The sequence below is a fragment of the Mus caroli genome, chromosome 15, assembly GCF_900094665.2.
Source record: "Mus caroli chromosome 15, CAROLI_EIJ_v1.1, whole genome shotgun sequence".
Lineage (NCBI taxonomy): Eukaryota > Metazoa > Chordata > Mammalia > Rodentia > Muridae > Mus > Mus caroli.
This window is the reverse complement of record NC_034584.1, coordinates 79511430-79518351: the sequence shown is the minus strand read 5'-3', so window position 1 is coordinate 79518351 and position 6922 is coordinate 79511430.

Sequence of the window (6922 nt, the reverse complement as noted above, 5' to 3'; positions counted from 1 at the left end):
GGAGGGAGGGAGGAAAGAAAGAAAGAAAGAAAGAAAGAAAGAAAGAAAGAAAGAAAGAAAGAAAGAAAGAAAGAAAGAAAGAAAGAAAGAAGAGAAAAGAGGAGAAAAGAAGAGAAAAGAAAAAAGAAATCCCTCCACACTTATGGTGTGTCTGCTCTGTCCAGCTCCAGAACTAAGGTCCCTCCCTGGCTGTGGCTGCACTGGTGCAATCTTCAAGGATGTCTTCACATGTCCCTCTATGTGGTCGCCTCTGCCATGGCATTAGCTTGTCTCTGGACTTCCTCATAGGAGTCCATAAGATCATGACAGGAACCACCTAGAAATGCTTGGGCATTCTCAGTATCCTGAGCAGAACTGTATGTACCATCCAGGGGAACACTCCTGGGTCTGGAGATTAGGCTCAGAGTGTCTCTTACCTCTCATAGAGACCACCTGGGCTCCCCCTTAGTGAAGGACTTAGTATCCATCAAACACAAGCAACTAGTGGTTGGCTGCCTCTACAGTTTAGGTTTGGAGAGGAATTCAAGGCTCATGGCTGAACCACACAGCCTGGCAAGAGGGATGGAAGGGTCTTGATGAGGATAACTGGGCCCTGGGTGAACATCTCTGGGCCTGTAGGCTAGCAAAGGATGCAGCTCTAAGCCAGGGAGTGTTTGTCATGGCTGGACAATGTTAGTGCCAAGGGTACAGCCAGTAGATAATGACTCTTTTGTATCCCCTCTCCTGCAAGAGGACTGTCTGACTTCCATCAGTTCCCCCCACCCCAATCCTTACCCACCCACGGGGCAGGGGAGGTTGGGAAGAATCAAGGCATCTCAGTTGTTCCCCATTCAAATCTCCATCTATCCCTTGTCTCTGCATTTCCTCAACTCTATCCCTGCTGCTACTCAGGGAGAATCTAGAACATGGAAGCTGGGCCAAGCCACTACCTTGAGTCCTCTCTGACACCTTCAGGCCTACACTTGACCTCTGTCCCTTAGAGCTGTCACGGGACAAGGCTCTTTCCTGCCCTGTCTATATCCTCTGCCTTGGACTCTCCTGTAGCTGTTCTCTCTCCCCCAAGCCTCTCCTGAAGCTATTATCTCTGCTGGGCTGGGAATAGTGGCTGATTTATCATCACTGCTGCCCAGGACATCGTCGTCTAAGGCACAGCAGGAATGCGGGCTGTTGAGACTATGCATGGTGTTTTCCACACATTAGTTCAATAGCTAGAGAGGCCCAGAAAGTAAATGAATCTAAGGACAAACCAAACCTCGTGGCTTCCAATAGGAAGGTCTCTCCTAGAGGGTCACAGCAGTAAATGCCCTGGACCTCCTAATGAATAAGAGAGTTAACCAGGCATGGTGGTGCCCACCTGGAATCCCAGCACTCAGTGGGCTGAGGCAGGAAGATCACCAAGAGTTCAAGGCCAACCTGAGTTCCTCAGCTACAGCCTCTCTCAAAACACAGCAACCACCAATGGTCTAAAGTGATGGCTCAGCCAGTAGGAATGCCAGTTGTGTAAGCACAGGGATCCTCAGAACCTAAATTACAAGCCAGATGGGATGTGTGCATGTCTGGGACCTCAGTGCTGTCTGGAAGGGGAACTGAGCCGTCAGTGAGGCTGGTGACCCTCCGAGCTCTAGGGTCAGTAGTCTCAAAAGAAGGAAGCAGAGAGGAAAAGAACAAGATTTCCTACACTTTCCTCTGACCCTCTCTATGGCACCTGTATGCATAAACATACACACTTTATGTATATATATATACACATTTATAATATATATAATATATATGTTCACACATATATGAATATATATATTCATTCTGGGCATGGTAGAACATACCTCTAATTCTAGCACTTGGGAGGCAGAGGTAGGTGCATCTTCATAAGTCCAAGGCCAGGCTGGTCTATTTAGGGAGTTTCAGGCTATCCAGGTCTACAAAGTGAGAGACCCTGTCTCAACAAACAAACAAACAAAAACAAACAAACAAAAACCAAACTAAACTAAACAAACAAAGCCTCATTCAAAATCACAGGATCCGAGCTTGTTAACCTACCCATCACACACACACACACACACACACACACACACACACACACACACACACACCATTCAATGGCTGGCCGTCTTTTGCCCAGGGTGACCTTCCAGTTTTCTCTGCCAGGTTAGCTCCTCAGTCCTGGAGACACTTTTATAGATCATCTCCCCCAGAGAGAGCTGTAGGGGCTGTGAACAGGATCCCTCTCTCCTGTCAACCCCCCCCCTTCGTACCCCCACCCCCACCCTGCCTCCCAGAGCTGCAACTGGCTGGCCTGGTGAGTCTATGAGCAACAGCCCAGGGATGGAGTGTGGTATATGGAGAGAATGTGGCCTTCAGGTCAGCACTTGGTAATCCCCCACCTCTTAAACTCCAAGCCTCAGTTTCTTCATCTGTAAGTGGGATTATCTTCCACACAAATCAACCCTTATGATGCACAGGAAATATACAGGCAGCGTTTGCCTACGTTGTTCACGAATGTCAGGTATCAGATGGTTAACCTGAGTCAGATGGACTGAATAAGTCTCCTGCTTATCTCAGGGAGAGCCTGCAGGGATGGACAAAAGGCCCATCTTTAGCCCCAGAAGTCCAGTTTCGTGTAGGTCTCCAACCTCTGGGGGGCCAAAGGGGGCCACAGCAGCTCCTGGCAATCCTGGAGTCCTGACAACCCAAAGAGAAGCTGTTAGAGACATAGAGAAGGCAGGCTTATACCCTCGGCTTGTCTTTTCCTTAGGGCAGTGATGGATGCTTATGCCTATCTTTTTGGGGGTAACATCAGGGTTGCAAGAAATCTTGAGGCTTGGGAGCCCAGCAAACTATGTCATCCCTCTGGAGCAATCTTCTGGGTGTTCAGCAGGACTCAGGATTGGTGGAGGTGAGGACATATGGGCTCTGCTCAGGTCCTGGAACATGCACAGACCTCAGCATCTAAACCCAAAGGTCCCGCCTGTCCCCTGAAGGTCTGAGGTGCCCAGGAAGCAGTCATCCTGTGGTCAGAGAGTATGGGGTCCCTTAAGATCTCATTTCCCCCATCAGAGCACACAGCCATTCGCGGATGAACTAGAAGGCTAGAGGGGACCTGAAGGGCCTGACAGCATTGGGGGTGGGGTGGGGTAGGCAAGAGTCTTCTGGGGGTGGGGAGCTCAGAGAAGGTGCCCAGACCATCAGCAAAGGATGGAGGCCGGCAGCTCCGCCCCGGAGTCATTGAGAAAGAGGCTTCTTTTTAATTAAAGTTCTGCAGAGGGCTTGAGCTCCCAGGAAAGGGAAAGTGTTGGTGCAGAATAATTAGCTGGACAAAAGGCAAATCCTCTTAGCTTCTCCCTGGGCGATTACAGGTTAATTGGTTGACGTTCCTGCCCGCCAGGCCAGACACCAGGCTTTCCAGAGCCTCCTGCCGTTCACTGACCCCAAGGCCACACCTGCCTTGCTGTCCAGCGTGGGAACCCAGCGGGGCTTCGGTCATCCTCTGCTTGGGCCCCTGCCCCACCAGGCCCTCTGCTAAGCCTCCAGCCCCTCCATCAGCTGGGGAGCCCTGGCGCTCCCCACACTCCACACCCCACACCCCTCCCAGGACAGGAGTAACAGCATTGTCCCAAGGAGGTACACAGTCCTAGGCTGGCACTCTGTCACCCCTGTCTTCTGGCAGAACAGAAGCCCCTCTCCTGTCTCCCACCGTGGGCACATGGGTTGGCTGACACTGAGTTGAGGGTCAAGAGTTACCTCCTCCATGGTTACCGGGTGTTGCAAGCTGCCATTGCGTCTTGCTAACTGGAGAGACTGAAGGATATAGGTGGAGAAGAGAGAAGGAGACAGGAAGAAAGGATGGAGAGGAACTGGTGACTAGCGCAATGGTGGTATGGAGGGCATGACCCTGATGGTGGATGGTCAAGGGTTCGTAAGACCTCTGGCCCCATTCCCACCCTTGTTAACAGTCATTTGTTTTCCTGCCCCATGCGAGGCCTGGCTGTGGCCTTCAGGAGACCCCAAGCCACACCAACGCTCTTCTTCCAGCTTTCCTTCCTGACCACACCATAGTCAGTTAGAGGTGTAGTGCTGGCCTTTGGATTGATCTCAGGATGCCACTGGAGAGAGACGCGGTCAGGGGCTGGCTGGAGGGAATCCAAGATGTGTGTGGTTCAGCCCAGGTGTCCTGGAATGGACACTTCCTCCTGCCCGCCAGGCATAGGCAAGCTGGTGGGGCTCAGAGGAGGCATGGGCCTGGCCCAAGGTCTCTGAGGGGTTCCTGGGGCAGCTCTGGGCCCCGAGCGCTGCCCCCACCCAGGGCAGGCTGTGAGTCAGCCTACAGCTGGGCTCAGCAGAGGCCACACTGTGGTGGGGTTTCCAGTCTCAGAAGCAGGACAGCTGTTTATTTTTCTTGCAGTAAAGGAGAGGGCAGGGGTGGGGTGGAGGAGCTGACCCTGCTGCTTCTCACACTGGCCCAGGATCCCTGGAAGGCCCTGGAAGGAAAGGGACCTTAGGAGCAGACTCTGCAGCAGGGGGGCCTCCGGGCCTCCCTGCCACACTCCTGGGGCAGCCAGCCAAAGCCAGTGCCGCAGGCCAGTTCCTGGAGCGGGATGCTGGGGTTTCCGAGGTCGGGAAAGTACTGGCAAAGCTCTTTTCATGATGTCACCGGCTCTGCCCTGGCCTGGCCCAGCCCCAGCCCTGTCACCATCAGGGAGGGTTAGAGCATGCCCCGGGGAGCTCAAAGCTGCCTGGAAGAAGTGTTTACGGAGGATTCAGGTATCTGCCCCTGACCCCCCTAGCGGCTGAGCCCATTAACTTTGTGTATGACAGGGACTACATCTCGCTGGTTTCTGGGCAGGGCTTGAGACTGTGTGGAGGGGGTGTTTCTTGAATCAGAAGGCAACCTTCCAAAGACACTATGATCCATCCTTGGAGGGCTGCTGACCCCTTCCCCAAGACAGATTCAGGACCCAGCTTGTAAATGAGGCCAGAGTCGGACCTCAGCAGTGAGGGACAAAGTCCTCTCCATTGAGAAATACACAGACATGGCGAACAGAAGATGAGCCATCCTCTCCTGTCGGAGATCTCCAGTTTCCTTCTACCAACCTATTTTTTCTGGAGGTTTCTAACGACATGGAACCCACAGGGGAAGGGGAAGTCTAGCAGAAATGGACAGCCCAACGAGACTTCAAAACCGTATCGTCTGTGTTACCACCCACCCAGAAGGGGAATGGCACCCAAAGCCTGTACACGTCCTGGCCACTGATCCCTTGAGGCTACACGCCTGACAAGAAAGATCTGGCCTCTGCCGCTGCCTGCTTCCTACTGACCCATGTGCCTGGTCTCACGAGTGTCTGTCAGTGTCACCGGGTGCTTCACTGTGTGGATCAATCTCAGGCTTTTTTTTTTTTTTTTTTTTTTTTTTTTAAAACCAATCTCTCTCTCTCTCTCTCTCTCTCTCTCTCTCTCTCTCTCTCTCTCTCTCTCTCTCTCTCTCTCTCTCTCTCTGTTTCCCTCCTCTCATTTATATTTATTTTTATGAGTACATTGCCATTGTCTCCTGCCACACCAGAAGAGGGCATCGGATCCCATTACAGATGGTTGTGAGCCTCCATGTGGTTGCTGGGATTTGAACTCAGGACCTCTGGAAGAGCAGTCAGTGCTCTTAACCACTGAGCCATCTCTCCAGCTCCCAGCTTCTCTTTAGAGTAATTTTGGGTTTACAGAAAGATTGAAAAGGAAGTGCAGAGTTTCAGAGTACCCCCAGCCTCTCTCCCCCGCCCCCGTCCCCTGTTCTTAATGTCTTCTGCTCAAGTCTTTCTAGCAAGTCTGTTTTTGTTTTGAGACAGGGTTCCTCTATGGAACCCCAGCATCTCCCCAGTGCTGGGATTAAAGGCATGCACTAACACCACTGCCACTGGCTTCCAGCAAATCTTATGAGACACTTATGCTAATGATGAGAAATAGCCAACATCGTTTTTTGAAAACTATAGTTGGAGGGACTCTACCTACAGCTCCCTGCATCCTTGAACTCCCCAACATCCTTTCTAGGCTCCAGGGCTTCAGGGGTCCTCTGCCTCCGGGCAGTAAAGTCAGGTGGAGAGGACCAATCTCCTCCTCCTCTTGGAACGAGCCAGGGTCAGGGAAGTGCATGTCCTCGGCTGGACAAAATTGAGATTATCTTGCTGTGGTTTGAGTGGGAACCTTTCCATCAGGCCTGGTGTCTGTTAGCTCTGAAGCAGACATTCCCCCACTGGCATAGATGGTGCTCTGTCACTCTGACACTGCACATGGACTTTCGATGCCATTGTGTAAACACATGCCTGATGGGGATGACTTTATCTCAGTGACACTAGAACATACAGTAGCCTGGTGTGCAACCGCCATTGAACACATACACTATATGTAGCACACACTGAGCTTTTTATCCCACTGACACCATAGACCTTGTTCATCTGATGTTGCCCCAAACACTGAGCTATGACGTTATGATAGCTATGACATCACTAGGTGACAGGAACTTTCCACTCCATCGCCATCCTGGGGAAGCCTGTTACATATGCAGCTTGCTACTGACTAAAATGTGCCTGTATCGTGTGTGTGTGTGTGTGTGTGTGTGTGTGTGTGTGTGTGCGCGCGCGTGCGCATAAGTGTCCTCCCTGTGACTCTTAGAGGTTGTAGAGACCTAGCCTGAACTGGTCACCCTGTTCACTGTGGCTGCCCACTGACCACACAGAGGTCACCCCTACGTGGCACTGATGCCTTGCACCTCAGGAACGATCATCTTCTGTCCGGCAGCTGAATCCCCCTGCACCCCAGAGCAAGCATGCAGAAGTCATTCAAAATAGCAAGCATCCCTGTGACCCTGCCCATCTGACCTGTCGTATCATAGCCTCGCCAGCCTGTCCATATTACTCTCAGGGCCCGCATGGGGCTGAGG